Source organism: Equus przewalskii, chromosome 5 (assembly GCF_037783145.1).
Source record: "Equus przewalskii isolate Varuska chromosome 5, EquPr2, whole genome shotgun sequence".
Lineage (NCBI taxonomy): Eukaryota > Metazoa > Chordata > Mammalia > Perissodactyla > Equidae > Equus > Equus przewalskii.
The window spans coordinates 79549545-79572658 of NC_091835.1; the positions used below are offsets into that span (position 1 = coordinate 79549545).

The 23114-nt window shown below is 38.1% G+C and overlaps 1 protein-coding gene across 2 annotated transcripts in view; it reads right to left on the reverse strand.

Annotated features, from left to right (window-relative positions):
* The window catches only part of TAFA2 (TAFA chemokine like family member 2), a 417594-nt gene that overhangs the window by 392822 nt on the left and 1658 nt on the right, over positions 1 to 23114 (reverse strand). The gene's annotated exons all lie outside the window — the stretch shown is intronic.

The window sequence follows — 23114 nt, forward strand, 5'->3', positions numbered from 1 at the left end:
TTTATACTTAGGCTGATGTAGCATTTTTTTGGATTGATCCATATTTTAGAACTGATAAGTGGTTTACAACCTAAGAACATGATATTATTCACTTTGCTATGACTCACAACATTTAAGGTGTCACATGGTCTCTCTAATTATATATTGTATTATTTTTGTTATTTTTTTACTATTAATCACTGCTATTATTGTTTTATTAATCATTATCTCTCTACTGATAGCTGACTCATGCAGATGATCTATAGTATTTGACAAGAGAATTAAGACAATATAAGTAAGCAAACCTTCCATGCACAATTTTTGAGCTCCACTCTGCTAAGATTTTATAGGACAGAACAATTCCAAATTCTGAAACATAGCCCCTGTACTTTGATGGTATTGAAGGAAAACTACGGCTGTGACTAGAACAAAGTTGGAGCAATAACACGAAACTTCTGCTGCATGACATTCCCTTTGCAATGAAAAGTTGAGAAAGGCACCCTCGAAAAAGACAAAAATTTCACAAGATACTTTTTTTTCTTTTTTTTGTTGTTAAGCTTGGCCCTGAGCTAACATCTGTTGCCAACATTTTTGTTTTCTTCTTCTTCCCTCCAAAGCCCCCCAGTACATAGTTATATATTCTAGTTGTAGGTCCTTCTAGTTCTGCTATATGGGACGCCATCTCAGCATGGCTTGATGAGTGATGCTGGGTCCATGCCGAGGATCTGAACTGGCAAAACCCTGGGCCGCCTAAGAGGAGCACATGAACTTAACCACTTGGCCACAGGGCTGGCCCCTCACAAGATACTTTAAAGGACATCTTTTCTTTCCTTTTCATGCAGTGCATACTGACAATACCGAGATCAAGTAAGAATAAAGATATAAATCTATTATAATACAAAGAAATTGGCCACAGGCCCACATCTATCATTTTTAAAAATTCATGGAGGATTAGGAAGATGGTCACAGTGTAACTATGTCATCTCGCTATACATATCTATTTTTTAAATGTAACTGGGAATCTGCTGAAGCAAATCACCACAAAATCTCCCTGTCAAAAAGAAACACACTATGGATAATATAGTAAAACCATTCTTTTAAAAGATATTTCAGACTAATTAGTCTCTTATTTGAAAAAATTGTAAGTTCAGGAGATGGAAGACAAGGAAGCTTTTCTTCCTGTCTTCCTCCCTTTCTTTCTTCCTTCATCCCCCAATGAACATTTACTAAGGGACAACAATGTGCCAGGAAATAGGCAAAGAACACTCCCTGCCGTCAAGAATCATAGAATCTAGTGACTAAGGCAAACAAATAAGTAATTTCATTACAATACGTGGATGCATTAACAGATGTAAATCAAAGATGTACAAGTACCCAAAAATAGGGCCCCAGTGGCTCCAACTAAATAGAAGACTCTTGACATTACTTGAATGATATATTCATCAAAACACCAAAAAGAGTTTCCAAGATCATGAAACTACAGAAATTCAGCAGGAAAAACAAAGTGTTACAGGCATTAATCTTGGATCTAGGGAGGTTTAAAATGTTTTTCTATAAGCATCACGATGGACCAGACAGCACACACAGTGACACTGTGGGCAACTATGTCAAAAGCTCTTTCAAGGCAAAGGCTGACTCCTCACTCTTTTTACTGCCTATAAAGCTCAGTATAAACACAAAGTAGGTTTTCCACATAATAACTGCACACTCAAAGCTAAAAGAACATGCAGGATGGTGTCAAGATGGCAGTATAGGCAGACTCTGAACTCACCTCCTCCCACGGACACAACAAATTTATAACTACTCTTGGAATGATTACCCCTGAGAGAGAACTAAAAACTGGATAAAAAGAACCCTCACAAAAAAGACCAGGGCTGACTGAGGTGGGAGAGGCAGAAATTCCTTTCAGAAGAGAGAAAAAAAGCCACCCTTGACCTGCAGTGCTTCACGGCCAGCCAGGAAGAATCTTAAGGTACGAAGCCTTCCCTGGAGGAGTTGGGGAACTGAGCGGGGCAGCATTACCAGAATAAGCAGCTTTTTGACTCAGCACAACCAAGACAAGTGTCATAATATCTGGCTTTGACAGCTATTGACAACAACAAGGAATACTCCCAGAAAAGCTATCAAATGTCAGGGGGAAAAAGCCTGTTCTTAAAGGGCCCATGCACAAATTCATCTCTTTTGAAAAGCAACATAAAATCACCAGAAAGAAATGTGCACAGTCCTTTGGTGAAAAGAGACTCACTTGATAGACTCTGGGTGCATCTGGGTGAGAGGTGAGACCTCCCCAGGAACTGAGACATTGGCAGCAGCCATTCTTGTGACCTAGTATAGGCATGCTGACACAGACGCTGGAAGACACCATTGGAGTTCTTCCCCAGGCTTATTAGCACAGGGGTCTGTCCCACCCACTAGAGCACCAATTTAATCCAGCTCAGACAGGGCAGGCAGCCCACCCTAGGGACTGGCCCCACCCAACAGCAAGTCCTCAGACAACTGGTAGGCCCAAGTAGGCAGAGTACCTTGAACCTCTGTAGCCAGGCAAGTGGGTCTGCCTCTGTGGGACAGGGTGTGTACAAGGGGCAGGACTGTGTTGATGGGGTGTGTGGACCTGTGAGTGGTAAGGCTTGTCAGCTGCAGCAGACTTATGCTTCTCAAACAGTCACATAGAAGATCAACCCCATCTTCCAAAGCCTGAAACAGTTGGGTGCTCCCATGCCTGGGGCTGGCCCCGCTCAGCTGCAATCCTTAGACAGCTAACAACAGCCTTGAAGGCTGGAAGCCTACAGCAATTGTAAGCCCTGATCTTACTACCCAGCCATGCTGGGGGCCTACTCACTTAAAAGAAAAACTGCAATAGGAATGTGCTATTAGACCTTGCAGTCAACTGTGCTGGGGCACCCCATGCCAGATAAAGTGACTGAAGGGACCATAGCAGCTCCACACAGCTGAGCATTACAACTAGCAAGCCAGGGGGACAACCTAATCTCCCCAGGCACCTGCATAAAAGCAGCCCTGCCACAACAGAAGGACACACAGCGGACACTCTTGATGAGAGGGAAGCACATTGATGGGCCTCATAAGGCATCTCTTACATAAGGCCACCTCTCCAAGATCAGGAGATATAGATGACCCACATACATAGATATAAGCACAGAGAAAGGGGCAAAATGAGGAGACAAAGAAATACGTTCCAAGTAAGGGAGCAGGGCAAAACCCCAGAAGAAAAACTAAATGAAACAGAGATAAACAATCTACCTGACAAAGAGTACAAACTAATAGTCATAAGAATGCTCACTGACCTTGGGAGAAGAATGGATGAACTCAGCAAGAACTTCATCAAAGAATTGGAAAATATAAAGGAGAAGCAATCAGAAGTGAAGAATACAATACTGGAAATGAAAATTTCACTAAAGGGACTTGATAGCAGAATAGATGATACAGAAGAAAGGATCAGTGAGCTGGATGAAAGACTAGAGGAAATCACCCAAACTGAACGGATAGAAGAAAAAAGAATGAAAGAGAAGGAAGACAGTCCAAGGGACCTCTGGAACAACCACATCATAGACGTCCCAGAAGGGTGAGAGAGAGACAAAGAGGCAACGAATCTATTTGGAGAAATAATAGCTGAAAATTTTCCTAACCTAAGGAAGAAAACAGACATCCACATACAGGAAGCACAGAGAGCACCAAATAAGATGAACCCAAAGAGGCCCACACCAGGACACATTATAATTAAAATGTCAAGAACTAAACAAGAGAGAATCCTAAAAGCCACAACAGAAAGGCAGCAAGTTACATACAAAGTAAACCCCATAAGGCTATCAGCTGACTTCTCAGCAGAAACCTTACAAGCTAGAAGGGAGTGGCATGATATATTTAAAGTGCTGAAAGGAAAAGCCTACAGCCAAGAATACTCTACTCAGCAAGGTTATCATTAAGAACAGAGAAGAGATAAAGAGTTTCCCAGACAAGCAAAAACTAAAGGAGTTTATCACCAAGAAACCAAACTTACAAGAAATGCAAAAGGGACTTATTTAAGTGGAAAATAGAAGACCACAAATAGGAATAAGAAAATTATTTTTAAAAAGCAATAAAATCACTGGTAAAGGCAAATATACAGTAAAGGTAGCAAATCAACCACCTATGAAGCTAATATGAAGGTTAAAAGGCAAAAGTACTAAAATTATATATTTCCATGATAAGAGGGTAGCAGATACACATACACACAAAAAAAGAGGTTAGATATGATATAAAAAACAAAATGTGAGAGGAGGGGAGTAAAAGAGTAGAGCTTTCAGCAAGAGGTCAAACTAAAGAGATCATCAACTTAATAAAGATTGCTGTATATGTAAGTTATTATATATGAACTTCATGGTAATCACAAACCAGAAAACTATAATAAATACACAAATACTTAAGAGAAAGGAACTCAAACATAATACCAAAGAAGCCATCAAACCACAAGGGAAGAGAGCAAGGGAAGAAGAAAGGAACAGAGAAGAACTACTAAAACACCCAGAAAAAAGTAACATAATTGCAATAAGTACATTCTTAACAATAGCTACTTTAAATGTCAATGGAGTAAATGCTCCAATCAAAAGGCGTAGGGTGACTCACTGGATAAAAAAACAAGACCCATATATATGCTGCAAACAAGAGACACACTTCAGACTCAAGAGACTTGCAAACCAAAGGCAAAGGGATGAAAAAAACATACTCCATGCAAATGGCAATGAAAAGAAAGCTGGGGTAGCAATATTTACACATAATCATCTCAATAGATGCAGAGGAAGCATTTGACAAGATACAGCATCCATTTATGATCAAAACTCTGAATAAAATGGGTATAGAAGGAAAGTACCTCAATATAATCAAGGCCATATATGACAAACCCACCGCTAATATCATTCTCAATGGAGAAAAACTGAAAGCTATCCCCCTAAGAACAGGAAGCAGACAAGGATGCCCACTTTCACCACTCTTATTTAACATAGTATTGGAAGTCTTAGCCAGAGCAATCAGGCAAGAAAAAGAGTAAAAGGGATCCAAATTGGAAAGGAAGAAGTGAAACTGTCACTATTTGTAGATGACATGACTTTTATATACAGAAAACCCTAAAGAATCCACAAAACAACTTTTAGAAATAATAAATAAATACAGTCAAGTTGCAGGATACAAAATCAACATACAAAAATCAATCCCATTTATAATTGCAACAAAAAGAATAAAATACCTAGGAATAAACTTAACCAAAGAGGTGAAAAATAGGTACACTGAAAACTGTAAAACATTGTTGAAAGAAATTGAAGACACAGAGAAATGGAAAGATATTCCATGCTCTTGGATTGGAAGAATTAACATAGTTAAAATGTCCATACTTCCTAAAGCAATCTACAGATTCAATGCAATCCCTATCAAAGTTCCAACAATATTTTTCACAGAAATGGAACAAAGAATCCTAAAATTTATAGGGAATAACAAAAGACCCTGAATAGCCAAAGGAATCCTGAGAAAAAGGAACAAAGCTGGAGGTATCACACTCCCTGACTTCAAAATATGTTACAAAGCTATAGTAATCAAAACAGCATGGTACTGGCACAAAAACAGACACACAGATCAATGGAACAGAATCAAGTGCCCAGAAATAAATCCATACATCTCTGGACAGCTAATTTGTGACAAGGCAGCCAAGAACATACGATGGAAAAAGGAAAGTCTCTTCAATAAATGGTGTTGGGAAAACTGGACAGCCACATGCAAAAGAATGAAAGTAGACAATTATCTTACACCATACACAAAAATTAACTCAAAATAGATTAAAGACTTGAATGTAAGACCATGAAACTTCTAGAAGAAAACATAGCCAGTACACTCATCTACATTGGTCTTAGCAGCATATTATCAAGTACTATGTCTGACCAGGCAAAGGAAACAATAGAAAAAATAAACAAATGGGACTACATCAAGCTAAAAAGCTTCTGCACAACAAAGGAAACCATCAAGGAAACGACAAGACAACCTACCAATGGGGAAGAGATATTTGTGAACCATATATCTGATAAGGTGTTAATACCAAAATATATAAAGAACTCATACATCTCAACAAAAAAGTACCTAACAACCCAATTAAAAAATGGGGAAAAGATCTGAATAGACATTTCACCAAAGAAGATATCCAGATTGCCAAGAGGCACATGAAAAGATGTTCAACGCTATTAACTATCAGAGAAATACAAATCGAAACTACGAGATACCACCTCACCCCCATCAGAATGGCTGTAATTAACAAAACAGGAAATAACAAGTGTTGGAGAGGATGTGCAGAAAGGAGACTCTCATACACCACTGCTGGTGGAGTGCAAACTGGAGCAGCCACTATAGAAAACACTATGGAGATTCCTCAAAAAATTAAGAATAGAACTACCATACGATCCAGCTATTCCACTGTTGGGTATTTATCCAAAGAACATGAAAACATGAATGTGTGAATATATATGCATCCCTATGTTCACTGCAGCATTATTTACAATAGCCTAAGTGCTCATCAAGGGACGAATGGATGAAGAAGATCTGGTGTATATACACAATGGAAAACTACTCAGCCATAAAAAAACGATGAAATCTGGCCATCTGTGACAACATGCATGGACCTTCAGGGTATTATGTTAAATGAAATAAGTCAGAGGGAGAAAGTCAAATACTGTATGATCTCATTCATAAATAAAAGATAAAAACAACAACAAATAAACACATAGAGACAGAGATTGGATTGGTGGTTACCAGAAGGGAAGAGGGGAGGAAGGAGGGCGAAACGGGTGACTAGGCACACGTGTATGGTGATGGGTTGTAATTAGCCTTCGCATGGTGAACATGATGTAATCTACACAGAAGTCGAAATATAATGTACACTCGAAATTTATGTAATGTTATATCAAGCATCAACTTCATCCATTCATTTGACAGTTACTCAGTATCTGCCATGTGCCATGGATCGTGTCCCACACCCAGTGTCTTTTAAGCTTGTGTCCAAGTTTCTGATCTAGACAACCTGATTGATAAGTAGCCACAACAACCTCCAGTGTCCGAAATTCACGCTTTCTGAAACAACGTTTAGTCTTCAGACAGATTTAAATATTATTTGCTGACAAAGGAAAACAGAAGGAGAAGAGTTTTGAGAGAGTAGGGAATGAATTCAATCTAAGATGTGTTGAGTTTGAGATTCCTCTGAGACATCCAGATGGAGAAGCCTAGTACACAGCTGGATATTCAGAATGAAAAGTTCTTGCCAGGAACTTCAGATTTGGAAATCATCAACACACTGCCACTAGTTAAGGGACAAGAGTAAACAGGATCAATAAGGAAATATGAATATGTTGATAAGAGAAACATGCCAAGGACAGAGCACTGGGAACATCAATATTTCAAGGAAAGGCTGAGGAAGAGGAGTCAGCAAGAGAGGTTCTAAAGAATGATCACAGAAGTAGGAAGAGAATCACAAATACGGTTTAACAAGCTTATGGGGGAGGGGAGTTGAGGACAAAAAGAAGGGATTGGTCATTTGAATCAAACATCAGAGAAATCAAAATGAAGCCTAAATAAAATCCTCTGGATAGAGAATTGAATTTACCCATAAATAAGTTCAAAGAAAGAAACCGAATAAAGGGTCCACCTAAGGTTTGAATGCCCCCAAAATATGTTCTCCTGGGAGCTGCCCAGTGGCACTTTCATGAACATTCCCAGAGTTAGAAATTTACCACTTTCTAAAACTCTTAATCTTTGCGCAGCTCTACATATGACAATTTTTTCTACTTTTGAATCAAAATCTCTCCTCCTGTATGTCCACTGAGACAACACTGTTTTCTAAATATTTAAAGATAAATTTTCCAATATAACACTCACCCTAATTTGCACATATATTTGTGTATGTGTGTATGAATACCTGTTTATCAGCCATCTCCCCACCTAGATTATAAACTCCAAGAAGTAAGGGACACTCTCTGCTCTACTCACCAAGTGTCTGCAGCATGTAGCACAGTGCCTGACACATAGTAGGGCTCTATAAACAACGATTAAAAGACAATGTATTGACAAGCAGGTTTTAAACTCTAGAATAAATTATTAAATAAAATGTTAGCACTCTTTTCTCTGTGGATTTTTTTCCTTAATTGGATCAATGTTCACATAACTTTCTAAGTCAGTGTAAGAAAGCAAGATAGATTAGGTGAGCTCTGAAACTCCCTTCCAAAATTTGATTCTATGAGGAGCTGACAAAGATTATTTGTAGTGGAAACATCCCATTGGGAAATTGGGAAAACCGGGTTCCAGACCCGAGTCTGCCACCTTTCCGTGCCCCTCAGCAAATCTGGCTACTTGTCCGGGCCTCGGGACTTCATTTATAAAGTGAGGTCTTTAGATTCTATATGCTCCAAGGTTTTTTCCTGGTTTGAAATTATACGATTAGGGGAAGAAAAATCATGTGTAAATGTTATAATAAAATCTGTAAAAAAAAAAAAAAAAACTTGAAATGCCTGTTCATTGCTCTGATTATATCATTTCTTCAAACTTCACATTTTTCTTCTTTTTTAAAGTTATTGTGTACCTACAATAAGCTCCTTTTATACCACATTTTCACTTTGCCATATCCCCAGTCATTTGAAATGAAACTGCCCTGTCTTCTTCAATGGAATTACATTGCTGTTTGTTATTATTTTAAATCTTATCTTTCACCAAGAGACTTTCTCTTCACCCCAGCTAGAAACTTTTATTGCTATTTATAATTTTAGAGCACAATCTACAGTGATACTTAACTTATTGATAATTAAGAGAAATTATCACCAATTACTATTCCATTCTGTAAGCACCTAACTCAGACCAAGAAAGTGAATCAAGTACACAAAGAGTATATAACATACATATCCTGAAAATACATATATAATATATATGTGCTAGTATTGCATGATACTAGCATCTTTAAAAAAGATTTAAAAAAAAAAGAAATTCAATATGTTCCTACTCTTTTTCGACATTAAGCTCTAAAGACAGAGTCAACAGAAAATTCAACAAACTTGTAACACAGTACTCCTCCTTTGATGTTGTCATTATATTAAAAACATTCATAACCTTCAAGAATAGGAAGCTACTACTCACATTACCACAGAATGTCTGCTGCCTATCTTATCATATTGTTAGGGGAAAAGTCCATTTACAGATATAGGTTCTGTTTCCCTCAAAAAGGGATTGTCTGAATTCTTCCAATATAATTAATGTTTCCATGAGGCTTTGTCATTAATCAGAAAATTAGCAGATCACATTGTTCAATACTCGCCGAGCATTTAGCATCTAATTAGTCTTATATTGATGTTCTACAGATGCAACCAAGTTCTGCAAGCCGGGCTGTTACATAGGCTGTTCCCACCCGACCCCCAAGAGACCCATTTTTCACACAGCAAAGGACTCAGGAGAGAGTTTTGTAAGATAAACGTAATAGAATATTGCAGCCTGAATTTAAATTCCAGAAAAAGACATACTTTAGTTCACATTTGTGTGGAGTTAGACTTTTGATTTTGCAATTCGAAGGGATAAACATTTGAGTGTATAAATGAACTTTTCAAATTTTCTTAAGTGTTAGTTCTTTATCTCATTACTTAAAGTTTCTCATCAAATGAAATTGGAGAATCATAGAAAGTCACTAATGGGAAATCTGAGAGATATTAAAAAAAATGCTATGGATGTTATAGTGTAATTTTAATGATACAATTCCAAACTTGAGGAAATAGGACCTACTTAGGATGTCTAGATATAAATAATTTGAACCAAGACAATTCTCTAAGCAGCCTTCTGTTAAGCAGAATGAGTCTGATTTTCCGAAAGTATGACTGAGATGCAGTACTGTGTGGTTAAAAACTCGGCTCTGAAGGTGGACTCAACTCTGTTTCTTACAAGCTGTGTGGCCTTGATCAAGCTGCTTGTTTATAAAATAGGGATAACGGTAGTACCTTCCTCTGGGATTACTGTGTGGATTAAAAGAAATAATTCATATAAAGTGTTTAGCATAGTGGCTGGCACACTGTAAATGCTTGACATTTAAAATTTTTTTAATGTCTATAGACCTCCATAGAGAGTAAAGACCACAGGGGCAGTCTTCGTCCCCTCACAGCGTTCTTGTCCATGACAGCTATGCGGAGGCACAGCCTTCACACACGAGGATATTCAGGGGGTTGTAGAGGGAAAAATGGAAACAGAGAGCTCTGGGCACACTCCCCACCTCCCGCCATTGCTCCCTTTCCTGCTCTCATCAGCTTCTCTAGGCAGAAGATCACTCCAGAAAAGGTGGACTCCACAGTCTATGAGGCCAAGTTGCTGCAAGCTACGCAAAAACCCAGAGAAAGAACAACGGAGAGAAAGGTGACTCTGCCTGCCGACGGTAAAAAGAGCTGTGATTCTTTTATATACATTATTGTTCCCCAGGGCTCTCTCCTAGGTTTTTTTTAAACACTCTTCCTGGAGCTCTCATCAGTTAGGTTTCAACTGCTACATGTACACTGCTGACTCCTAAACCTCTGTCTCTAAACCATGACTCTGTCCGCAACTCCAGACTCAAATTTGCCACGACTTATTTAGATTTCTTCTTGGGGATCCCATGGGCACCCCAAACTCAAAAGGCTTAAAATTAAACCAATTATCTTCATCTAGATAGACTCTAGCAGCTTTTGGGATCACACTGTATAAACAGCACCAGTCACCTAAGCCAGGACCTGCTCTCAATCTTCTCTCTCCCTCTCCCACGCTGTCTCCAAGACCAGACGCTTCCATCTCCTACTTCTAAAGTGTGCCTTCTTTTCCTCCTTTCTTCCAACTCTTCTTCCAACTCTTGCCAGTTCTCACCAGAATCACTGAAATAACTCTCTAGCTGGTGTCCCTGGCTTCCTATCCTGCCCCCCGTGGAGCCCATTCTCTGTACTGCCACCAAAGGATCTTTCTAAATATCAGAGGAGGATGAGCCTCAAGAGGGATTACAGTATAAAAATCCCGGAAGCACTATAATAGGCTTTTCCTTTTTGTTACATCTTTATTTAGAGTGGCTACAAAAGTGGACATAAATGAGACAAAGAAAAAGAGATGTCCTTTGATGTGACAAAAAGATATACTGTCAGGAACTGTGAAGAGTCTGAGATTTTTACCCTACTCACAAGCTTACAGTTAGCCTACCATGTTTTATGGATGCTGGCAAATGACACAAGACTCCTGGTCAGAGACAGAGGACTCAGCACACAGCATGAGCATCACGTTTGAGTCAATTCCCTTTGTCCCCAAGTCCCACGGGTGCAATACAAAACAGCCCACGTGGATGTTTCACATTTATTAGCTTTTGGACCTTCAGCTCAGGGAACCCAAATATTTCTGTAACAGGCTACAAGAAAATCTGCCCTTAGCCCTGAAGGGAGACACTATTTTTATTACGCTGGACAGTAAGCAAATCTGCCCTGTGATTCAGAGGAAAACATCATCTTCCAAGACTGTCCACTTTTTAAACACCCTTAAAAAGACATTTGGAACAAAGAGTAGTTAGCATCTTGAGAAACCCATGGAGAATTGTTTCCCAACAGATAGGCTTTGAATTCAAACCAGCCTCTTGGCACTTGCTATTTGTGTGACTTTTTACCCCTCTCTCAGGATTTCCTCACCTGAACTTGAGGAACTCATGTCTAACTCACAGCCATTTTACAACATCAGATAGAATCACAAGCGTGAAAGTGTTTTGTAAACAATACAGCAGATATAAACGTGGTTACTATTTATGCCTCTGGAACACAGTTTGTTGTTCATTATGGAAATGAAAGAGGAAAATAATTTAGAATTTTAGAATTAAAAAATTAAAGATCAATTAATAAAACAATTATGAAATACCTGAGTATGTTCTCGGTTAGGCTTAGGTGGCACAAGGTGAAGAGGAAGAAGGAGACACATTCCACGATCTCAAGAATCTCACAGTCTAGGGAGGAAACTGACACACAGAATGGTGTCTAAGATACGTTCAAATGACAGAATAGAAGCACAGAAGCATGGCCTGTGGTCATGACTGACTTACAGAGCTTTGGAGGGATCTAAGCGATCATTAAATACAATCATTTCACTTACCACTGAGCAGAGTCAGAATTAGGACCCATTCTTTCTGACTTTTAGTTTGGTAAAAAAAAAAAAACCCCGACAGAAATTTCTTATTCTAGATAGAGCTTTTACAAGACTGAGGCGGAAAATGTGGTTTGGCACCATGCATTTTTCTCTCCTCTGTAGTCTTACTTGAGAGGAAGTAAGACTTACTTTGTTTTCCAAGGATTTTGACAAATTTGTTCTTTGTCTAACTTCTTATTAGAAGTCCACATTTAAGACTGGATGTAATCAGCCACTAGGAAAACATACCAGGTAAGGAAAACCATAGCTCGCCCAGTCTTAGAAGTATAACATAGACTTTGCTCCAAGGTAAAATTGACCAATGTACAATAAGTTTGATTTTAATTCTACTTACTGATTTTGAAAATCTTTCAGTACCACACAATACCTAAATTTTTCATTAATCTCAAATTTGAGGTTGAGTTCGGAAAGAATAGATCTTTTTCAGTAAGTTCCACAGTAGCCCTGGCTCAAGAGCCTTAGATCTTAATGATACAAGTCTGAGTGTTTTGGGACAATATAGGAAAAAACAGGTCCATTCAATTTAAAGCCTGTCTTTGGACTCATTAAAGATTTCCAAACATATGTTTTATACTTCAAAGAGTGAAGATATCATTTTTAAGGGTTTTGAGAAACTTTTTAAGTACATAGGGATGCTAACATACACAGTCTAATGCAATCTCTTAAAGGCAACACAAAAAATTCAACTTTAAGTTTTTAATGACCTAGTGAGTCGACTTTTTTGGTTTTATAATACACATGGGTTTCCTTAACAATCAAATATACACGAAGAGTTTTAATTTTGTGAAATCTTCTATGACACCAAGCATTTAAAAGCTTTACTTAACCCAGAAGGACCAAAATAAAATCGATAAATATGTGAATGCATACATCCATACTAAACAGCATTTAAAATTAGAATACCAATAATTTTCAATATCATTGAAACCAAGAACAATGGTATCACAGTCAATAGCATTCCTGAAGGTGAAAAAAGCCAATGTGGTTCATGATAAATTATGAGAATGGTAATTATGTAGATAAGAATAAATGGCTTTAAATTCCCTAATGAATGATGAGTCAAGTCACTGACAAGAGCAATCAAAATATATTCCATATGTGATTAACAACACTTAAATTTGACATTGACAAATATTATTTAATTTATAAAACAGGAGAATCACAAGCATATGTAGTCTCTAAACCTGCAGGTTACAATAAATTGCGGAAAGAATGGGAATATCAGTCAGTACGCTGATTTGATTTTTGTCCTTGATGTTTTGCCTAGAACATGTGTATGTTTTAATGCTAAAATACCTTTCAGGTTAGAGATGGAAAGTGCAGGTCAAGATAAATGGCCTTTTTCTCTCCTACACACTTACACAAACACACACTCAATTAGACCAAAGAAATGACAATTCTTCACAGAATACTTCCTCACACATTGAAGAAACATACAAAAAGACATTCCACCAACATGAATGGACCATTGATTGCCTTCCCGTTAAATTTATGAAGCACCTATTATGTGCCAGCTAAGCACTGGGAATCAATAGAAATCAGATACTCATGGTTCTCCCTCACCAAGCTTACAGTCTAACAGACTCAGTAAAATGAATTCACATCATTACTCAGCTATAAGCAAAGCTATTCTATATAATAGAAACTTCAAAGCACTTAAAAGAAATTGAGTAGGATTTAATAGCATTACTATTGCAAACTATATTAATCATACAACTTGCAAGGAAACAAATTGCTTCACTCTCAGACTGATATGTTTAAATCTAATCTCAATTTATAATTAATATATTAGAATAAGAAAACATAAGAATTTCTAATGCATTAATAAAACTGACAACAAAATATTTTACCCAATAAACTGAGCTTGTGACATAAGACTCAGGTCACACCTCAGTAGAATAGAGTCACATACCTGAGCTATGACACCTTCTGGCATTAGTAAAACTGGTTTAGAAAATATATATATATATTAATAATATTAAGAAGTCAAACTCCCTAAATAGTAAGTTATTATGTCTTCAAACCTAAAGAGACCACTTTGGGAAGCTATTTAGGATTAGAGCAAAAAAATAAAATAAGAGATATTCACTTTAAGGTTGCAAGCCCAATAAATAAATGAGGAAAAGCATCTTTTTCCAAGTCCATCCTCCCACTTATTCATAATAACCACTTAAGTAGAACAAAAATTTAGACATCGTGGCCAAAATTTTGACACTTAAGCCCTAAAAGGAAGCAATTACTGTTGAAATTACAAAATGATTTGCAGAGCTGAAATTGACCTCGTATGCTAGAAAACATTCATGTATAATATAATGCCTTAGGTATGAAATAAACATTTCTTCAAACTGTAGGAAGTAAGCCAAACTTGCATTAATATGTGAAGAAAAGACAATCTCTGATTTATGCTTTCAGGGAAACATATGTTCTCTAAATAGCAGACCAGAAAACTAACCAAAACACTTATGAATTCTGTGCTCAGATTACAGAGCCTTTGAGAAAGGAGTTTAGAGTCCGTGGCTAGGTTTAGTCAGCTTACTACAGGGAGAAACCTGTGAGAGAGGGAAGGTTGGGACGTTTCTGCATGCATGGAACGAAATTCAGTGCATTTTTAGAAAAAGCTATCTAAAGCCTTGCAACTCAAACTGTACACCATGGGCCAACAGCGTTAGCTTCACCTGGTAGCTTGTTAGAAATGCCAAATCTCAGGCCCCACTCTAGAACCCGCCTTTTAGCAAAATTCCCCCAGATGATTTGTGTGCATACAGAAGTTTAAGAAACACTGGTGTAAAAGAATAAGGCATTATGGAACTATAAAGCCATTCCAAATATTTGGCATAAATTTAAATTTCTACATTCCAAGCACACCTCCTAAACCCTCCAAAATATCGCCAACTTCAAGGTAAGTTCAGCATCAACTGTACGAGTCATTAAGAAGAAAGAAAACTAAATACTGGGGTGAGATTGAACCACTCATCAGTATCAGTCAGCTCCTCTAGATGAGCCCTTTACTGGTAACCGCCCTGGCTCCAGATGCAGGCAGGATTGGAGGATTGTGGCCAGAGATGGCAGAAGGGCAGGCAAACACATATCTCCCTAACTAGCTGTCCTCACTTATCCCTCTGTCAACAGGGACACACTCATGGCCCTTAGCCTGCATATGGCCTGCAGATATGTCTGTTGGCCCACGTAGTATTTCAAATTTGAATTCATTACTATCATTTATAAATCTGGAACTCTCACATTAAAAAATCTGCATATCTAAGTTCACTTCTACAAATCAGAAAATCTGGCAACACCAGACCCACATTCTGGCATGGCAACAAGTGGAGCCAAGGCTCAGCTGTCCACTTAGATGTTGGCCAGAATCTCCACCACTCCCTATGGTTTCCCCAACATGGAAGCTAAGGCTGTCTGTCAGCTGCCATTTGTCATCTTCCATTTGGTCTGTTTCCTTCATTCACATTCCCACCCTGATCCCTATAGGTGTGTGAATTTGCAGCCCCTTTAAGAGGCTCTAGGAAGCATCATGTCATTGATCTCAAGTCACTCAGCCCATCTGACTTTATTCTTTCACATATGTAATTCAGGAAAAGGAGCTACTGTTCCTGTCACTCTCAGTGTGATCATAGATCTTGTGAGCTGGAATCAATCCACTGAAATACATACTACCTCACCTTAAATATATACTATAATATTTTTCTTCACAACTCATTTCAACTGAGACATTTTAACTATTTCTTTTCACAACTGTACGTCACAGTTATAAACAAGAATTAATAGCAGGAGCAGACACAGAACAAACATTGTTGAACAATTTCTCCAGATTCATTTCAAAACTTCAAGTCATATACTAAAATGGTAAATTCTATGACGGAAGGTGTCTTGGTCTTTTTTGTTTACTGAGATACCCCAAGCACCTAGAGAGAGCTCAATAAATACCTGTTGAATAAATGATTGAGCTTTCCCAAGGATTACATATTCTCAAAAATTCATACACAGATTTTGAGTGAATGTATTTAATTATCAACAGGTATATGAAGGTCATTCACTTCACAGCCTAGTACTATTTGGGTTGATCAGCCAAACTCTTTTATTTCAGCGACTATGAAAACCAGCAGTAGAGTAAAGACATGTAACCCTAACAAACCTAAGATCCATGGCCTATCACAACTTGTTTTACAACAAACAGTATCATGCAAACTATGCAAAATGGCTAAAATGAATGAGAAGATTTAGTCTGATTCAATTTTATGTCCCTACATCTATAGTCTTTAGTTATCATCATAACCATCATTAATATCATCCTCATTATCATCCTATAAAGCTGGACAACTTTTGGAACACTTACTGCTGTGCCAGGAAGTACGTGCTAGATGCCCCTTGCCCTCCTAACTAAAAGATGTGTCCTGCAGGATTATTATGCTTCCCATGCTACGATGCTTAGTAGGCCTGGACACAGGAAAAATTACATTTTTAATTGTCTTGAAAACTTGACTGAAAAAATACATTGCTGAGAAACTGAGGCACAGAGAAATAAAGTGATTTTCTCGTGGTTACATGGTTATTTATCAGTAGAGCTACAAAGGCATCTCTAGAGCTCTCTCCACTGCACCACATTGGTTTCATAACAGTCATGTTCAAAATATATCTGCTGACCAAAATGCAAGCCAATGAATTTCAAGCACTCAACAAATGATGTCATGAGCAAATATATCTTCAAATAGCAAAGTCTAAATTTTGACCCAATTCTGGTATATTTATAAACACACCAACAATCAATCTAAAAGGAGTTTGCAATAATGGGAAATATGTATCTTAGCAGGAAACTACTGTGATATAACATTTCAAAATGTTATATCTGAAAAAATGTTAAAGCTGAAAAAAATTAGGTTAGAAATTTTCCTTAAATTAAAGCTGTCCCAAACGGGGCCTCTGATCTATGGAGTATGAGATTTCAATGCCCTTTCGCTCTCCACTTGGCCTCTGTGTTGCATGACTGAAAGGCGAGCCACCCACCTCCCTTCACCTCACATACCATGAAAGAGACAAACCAAAGTCAGAGCTGTTTCACTCAATTCAACTCAACTTTCTGAAGAAAGTACAAACAAAAGCAGGACCAGGTCACTCCTACTGATATGTCTGATGGCCATTCTAAGGAGGAAGTGACTGAACTCTCCAGCACCAACAAATCTGAGTATGCCCTTCACCTCACACCTGTAACAAGGTGAAACTAAACGAAGAAAGCAAATGTCACCACGATCAAGTTTCCCCACCTTACATGAATTTGGAACTGTCCACAAACTAATACAAATAAAAAAATATAAGTGAGTATGTTGTTTTCTTCAAGTGATCTGAATTGTCCATTTCTGAATTCTTGACTAATCTGAGCAGTCACAGATTCACCGTGTCGGTACATAAAGCTCTATTGTTTGAAGAGACTAAGTTTCAGGGCTGGAGAGGGTCTGCCTTCTAGAACAATACATTCTAACAAAGTCTCAATGTTCTATTACTAGGTTGAGTTTTGTGATTAAGGTTCTATGACCGCCTAACCCTTATTGAGTTGTCTGCCTTTGCTTACTCCAACCCATAAAGACAAAGAATAGGAAGCCAGGAAAAGCAAACTGCGATGAATAACACATCTTGCTTTTCTCATACAGGTGGTCTTTTTCATAATAGAGCAGGAGACAGCAAGCACATTTACTTCCTCCAATATTTAAGTACAATTCTCATTGGAATCTCCAAGGATGTTAAAAAAGAAAGAGGAAAAACTCAGCCAGAATCAAATAAAATCATGGCACAGTTTTTACATACAGATAATAATTTTGAATGATCAGGTTTTTAGTACCAGAAAGAATTTGTCTATCTCCTCATAGCCCAGGCCATTCTGGCCTGAAAACTTTAATTCCAAAGCAAAAATACGCTTTTCCAAAACTCTTCACTCATAGTGCCTACTATGCATACCTTCATAAATTTGCTTCTACAGAGCTGCATAATCTGCCAAACAAAGCCAAAGTGTTGTTCTGTGTTATCAAGCTCAACAGAAAACCCCATATGTGGCGACAGGAGGCCATAGGCAATTAACACCACAAATTGTAAGGTCTAGAATCTTTGCATGACCTTTAAAGGTCAACACAGTTGCCCATTTGCATGCATGCAATTATACAGTGACTAGTTCATAGCAGGAAAAAAAACCCACAAAAATATTTAGTAAAACAAACCTTGCATCCTCAAAAGTTACTTTGCACTCCCCAGGCTTTCTGTTTCCAGTTAGCTTTACATAGCACAGGAGATAAAAGAGCAAAGGAGACTTCTCTGGCTACTTGTCCCCATTTTGTCAAAAAGCACTAAATTCAACCTATCACCATAATTGCTAAGAACGCAACATTATCACATTATCCAACCTCTCTGTAAAGGATTTCCAAAATCTACTGTATAAAAAGAAGCAATATAAATATAAATTTAATTGAATAACTACATTTGCGCTATTGCTAGGGGAAAGGGAGCTGTACCTTCCCTAACTGGCCATTCAGGGGAAATCATAAAACAATTACGGCTACTATGGAGTAATTTAGGAGATTGAAGGAAGTGATTAAAAGGACTTTATCTAATATAAGCATATAAGCTCTGATTCCTTAGTTATATCTCATTACCCCACATGGATCACTGTGAACAGAATGGAATAGTCTCCTTACAGCTTATACATTCACTTTTCATCTGAGTCCTAAGTAACTTGAAAGTCTTTTATTTTCCAACGGTAATAATAATGATCAGCTGTCTAAATAGGCCAGATTTTCACTAATTCCAGTGACTAGTTGCCTATCATTGCAACACAGGATCAAATCCAACATGTACACGTGCTATACACATTGGAAGTGGGCGGGTTTGGGAAATCCAATATAAATTTGGAGTATAACATCAATATGTTTCTGAAAAATCTGTAGAGACCATTTGTAAACCAGAATAGTACGGTCTCATGTAACGCATGGTTTGTGTTTTGACTGCGGATGTGCATATTTAATAAAGACAGCATACAGAATAGTCAATGTGAAAAACGTGTTGAAATTCCCCATCATAGTGTCAATAAACACATGCCAAAGCGCCCCTACATAGAGGACAAAATTTATTTTTTTTTTGCATTTGTAGCCTAACAAATAAAAACATCTCCAAAAGAAAAACCAAAGGGAAAAATATACTGCATGTAACAGAGGCTCAAACAGTAAAACTCAATTATAAACGACCTTGTTAAACCATGGATACAGCTACAGTGTAGGTCAAATCAAGTAAAATAGTGAAAAACTGTGTACTTGAAAATATAGACATTTTTTAAAGTTGTTCTTACCCCCATTTAACACCAAACCAGTATTTTACATGGGAGTCATTAAAAGCATATATACATATGTATGTATGTGCATATATATGCATAGATATTGAGATTAAATAGATATTGCAGAGAAATGTACTTAAATACTACTTTTCTTCATGTTCCAATAAGTTTAACCATTCCTCTTAAAATTTCTGCTAAGAATAAACAGAAGACAAGAACTGTTAGTTTTATTTCATTGACAAGGACACTGAAGCACTGTGCTGAATGGAGTCAGATGTTCTAAAAATGACCCAATAAATCAGTGGTCAATGACAATCAAAAAACAAAAACTAACTTCTAGGTCTCTGTTTGCTAGGCCCACCTTTCCAGCTCCCCTCTTTCAGACTATGCTCCAGACGTAAACTAAAACCGTTCTCTAAAAAGACTCATGGTAACTCACTGTGAAATTATTCCTCCTCTTCCAATGGTATGGGTCAATATGCTCCCCGTAATTCAAAATAAAGTTAACCAAGGAATTTTCAAACAAAATGGCAAATGCACCATACGACACGGTATTAAAAAATCAATGGTTCATAAACAAGACATATCATGTGAAATCCTGTGCAAGTGTGTGCACCAGATATGAGGCTGATTCAGCTGGTTTGCCGTCATCTCTAGCAGCAGCCTGTGTTAATGCGGTTCCTTTCTGTGTTGATGGAGCCCTACTAATAACAGGTTGATGAATTGCATTTGTAAATGTCAGGCATAGATCAAAGGGGACTAGGCTGGATGCTTATTTTACTTCAACTTATGGTTTTTCACCAAGAAAACAAAACTGTACTGCACAGTAAAGTTCCTTATTTTTACTTGAATCTTCAATGAACAAAACAGCTGCAGAATAATGCGACCTAATGAGGCATCCCTAATAAAATGCTGCAGAAGTGAAAGCAGGGGCACTGGACTGTTTGCACTCTGCTTGTTTCATCTTTTCAAAGATATTAGAAATAACTGATGACACTTTGGAACATTCCTAGTTTGGGACATGCATTAGAGAGACAAATGTTCATCAGCCTGCAGCCACAGCTGAACTTGGGCAGAATCTGACAGTGTCTCTTATTAGGGGCCATGATGAGAAACACCTGGAAAAACGCTGGAGCGGCACATCTTACCCCACCTGCACAGGGTAATCCATGACCTGCAGTGAGTGATAAATCAACCCTAAAATGCACTTTCAACATTTCAATATTCAAAACCACATTGTAAAAGGATCATCATTAAAATACTATATTGAAGATACTGGATCCAGGACCACTAAAATTTTCTGATAATACACAAAACAATTTTTATAAAATCTCCTCTCACCCCCTAAGTTTCATCACTTGATAAATTTTTAAAAAGGAAAAGTGGCCATGTCTAAAAGCAGATCTTTTTACAGCTGTGTCATCATGCTTTATAACTTGGTGGTTAGTAAATAACACAGTCTCTAAGCAATATGTATCTTTTTTGACATAGATCCATGGGCATCTCAATGAATCTTCATTCTCCAACTCTTCTCTGTTAAAATAGCTAATATTTTTCAGATTCAAAATCACACATGGTCAGAAAGCTTAGATTCCCCTCTAGAACAACTTGTAGCATTATAGGTGTGTGCTTTAATGTCAACATTTTTGTGTTCTTCTTTAAGAGACATACATCATAGCACTATATATAAATATGTAAGCTCAAGCATCATAAACTACTAAACTTTGTTAAAAGAAAAGAATCAAGATTTTAGTCTCAAAAAATGCCTCATTGAATAAAGCAACACACTAAAACTGTGTTCTGCCTGAGTCACTAAGCCTAAGCACTCAGTTAGTGGTGACACTGCTCTCATAGTATATCTATACATAATACAACCGAATTTTTTTCATTGAAAATTAAGGAAATGAAAATAAAAGAAGCCCCAGTATGGTTACTGATGGCCTTTCAATGGCTACTTACGGATTTAAAAATTAGGACTCTAAAAAGAGGTCATTGTGCAAACAATTGGCTCAAGAGGAGCTCCAGAACAGAATAAAGTAGGAAAAGAGAAAAGTTAAATGTGCCTGAACATTTTTAAGGATATTAGGTGCCAATTTTGAAACCATAAAAGATTCACCAGCCTGAGATACATGTACAAACCTGGGAAGGCTGGAGGAAATACAAATATTCTCAATGCTCTCGTTTTTAAAGGCTTAGAAGTGCTTTTAACCTGCTTTGCTGGTTATTGCCATTTAGCACTTTACACAGAAATCTTAAATTAATTACTCATTTATCTTAACTTATATTGCCTAAGAGAGCAGTTTCAAAGTGGTAATTGATAACAGCCTGAATGTTGGCGTCTAAAACAATTTAGTTGGGAAGACGGGAACCAGATATTTATCCAGTCAAGAGTCACTGAAATTCCTCCTGTCCTGGGTGAAGGCCCCTTATACATTGACTGCTTTGGGGCTACTTTTCAGAGTAAAGGTGGCATAAACGTTTGTTCGCTTTTGGTGTTTCAAGAACGATTTTTGAAAAATTCAACAGAGGATTTAACACTCGGAAAAGGAAGATATTTTCTTTTCTGTCTTACTGCCACGAGACAAACTCAGCCAGCACAGAGTGAAGAGAGGCCAGCTAGCCATTGTAGTAACTACACATTTGATTCGAAAGCTTCAGGCAATTGTTAACACTCGGTCAGGAAGTGGAATACAGAATAGGAACGCGTCGCGTCTACCGCGGACGCTGCAAGCGCCTGCAGTCCGTCCTTTTCAAGTGGAAACTACATAGTTCTAGGAGAAATAGGGCGACGGATCTCAAACTTTCCTTTGCAAAGGCAGTTTCTGGAAATAACATGTTCACCACTGACAAGTGAAGATCAGCAGCCTTAAGAAAACATCTCTTGGTGGGAACCTGGCCTTTTGGAACAGAAGGGGGAAGGGAGAGCAAAGGAGTGGGGCAGATAAACCGTGTACTATTAGCAACATTTGGGAGACATCTATCCGGAAGGAAATCAAATCATTAGTTTCTCGAAGCTGTTCTTTTTTCTGAACGCTGTTCATAAAATGATCCTTTTCCTAAAGCTCTCCTGTAGTATCCTGTGCTAAAGCTTTATTTCGTTCAGTAACAAAGCGTCCATTCCCAAATCTAAATAAACCTTTAAACAGATGAGGCTCCAAACTTATCAAGACGATTCTTTAGGAAAACAGAGGTGGAGAAATCAGCAGCCTCACTGAAACGCCCACCCTCTGCAGACAGGCCCGAGAACTAACTAATCAGAAGTGGACAGAAAGTAGGGATTTCAGAAAGGCGACTTGACACATCCCATTGATCCTGCCTTGAACTCGACCCCCAACTCCTTATTAGGAGTCCAACATGGTTGCCAACCGGGATTGGTTTGGTTAAGGGATCGAATTAAAACCCACTGCGATCCTCGGCGGGATCGCTCGCTGTGTCAGGAGAAACGGGGCAGAGAGGAGAGGGAAGGAGCCGCTCTCGGAGGCACCTCTGTGTGCTTGGGTCCCCTCTCGGCATCCTCTACCTCCACCCCTACCCTGGCCGCCCAGCTAGCATCTGCTCTCACCTCTCACCTCCCCAGGGCGAGCTCCTACAGCCCCCGACCCTCGGGGAGGGGAGG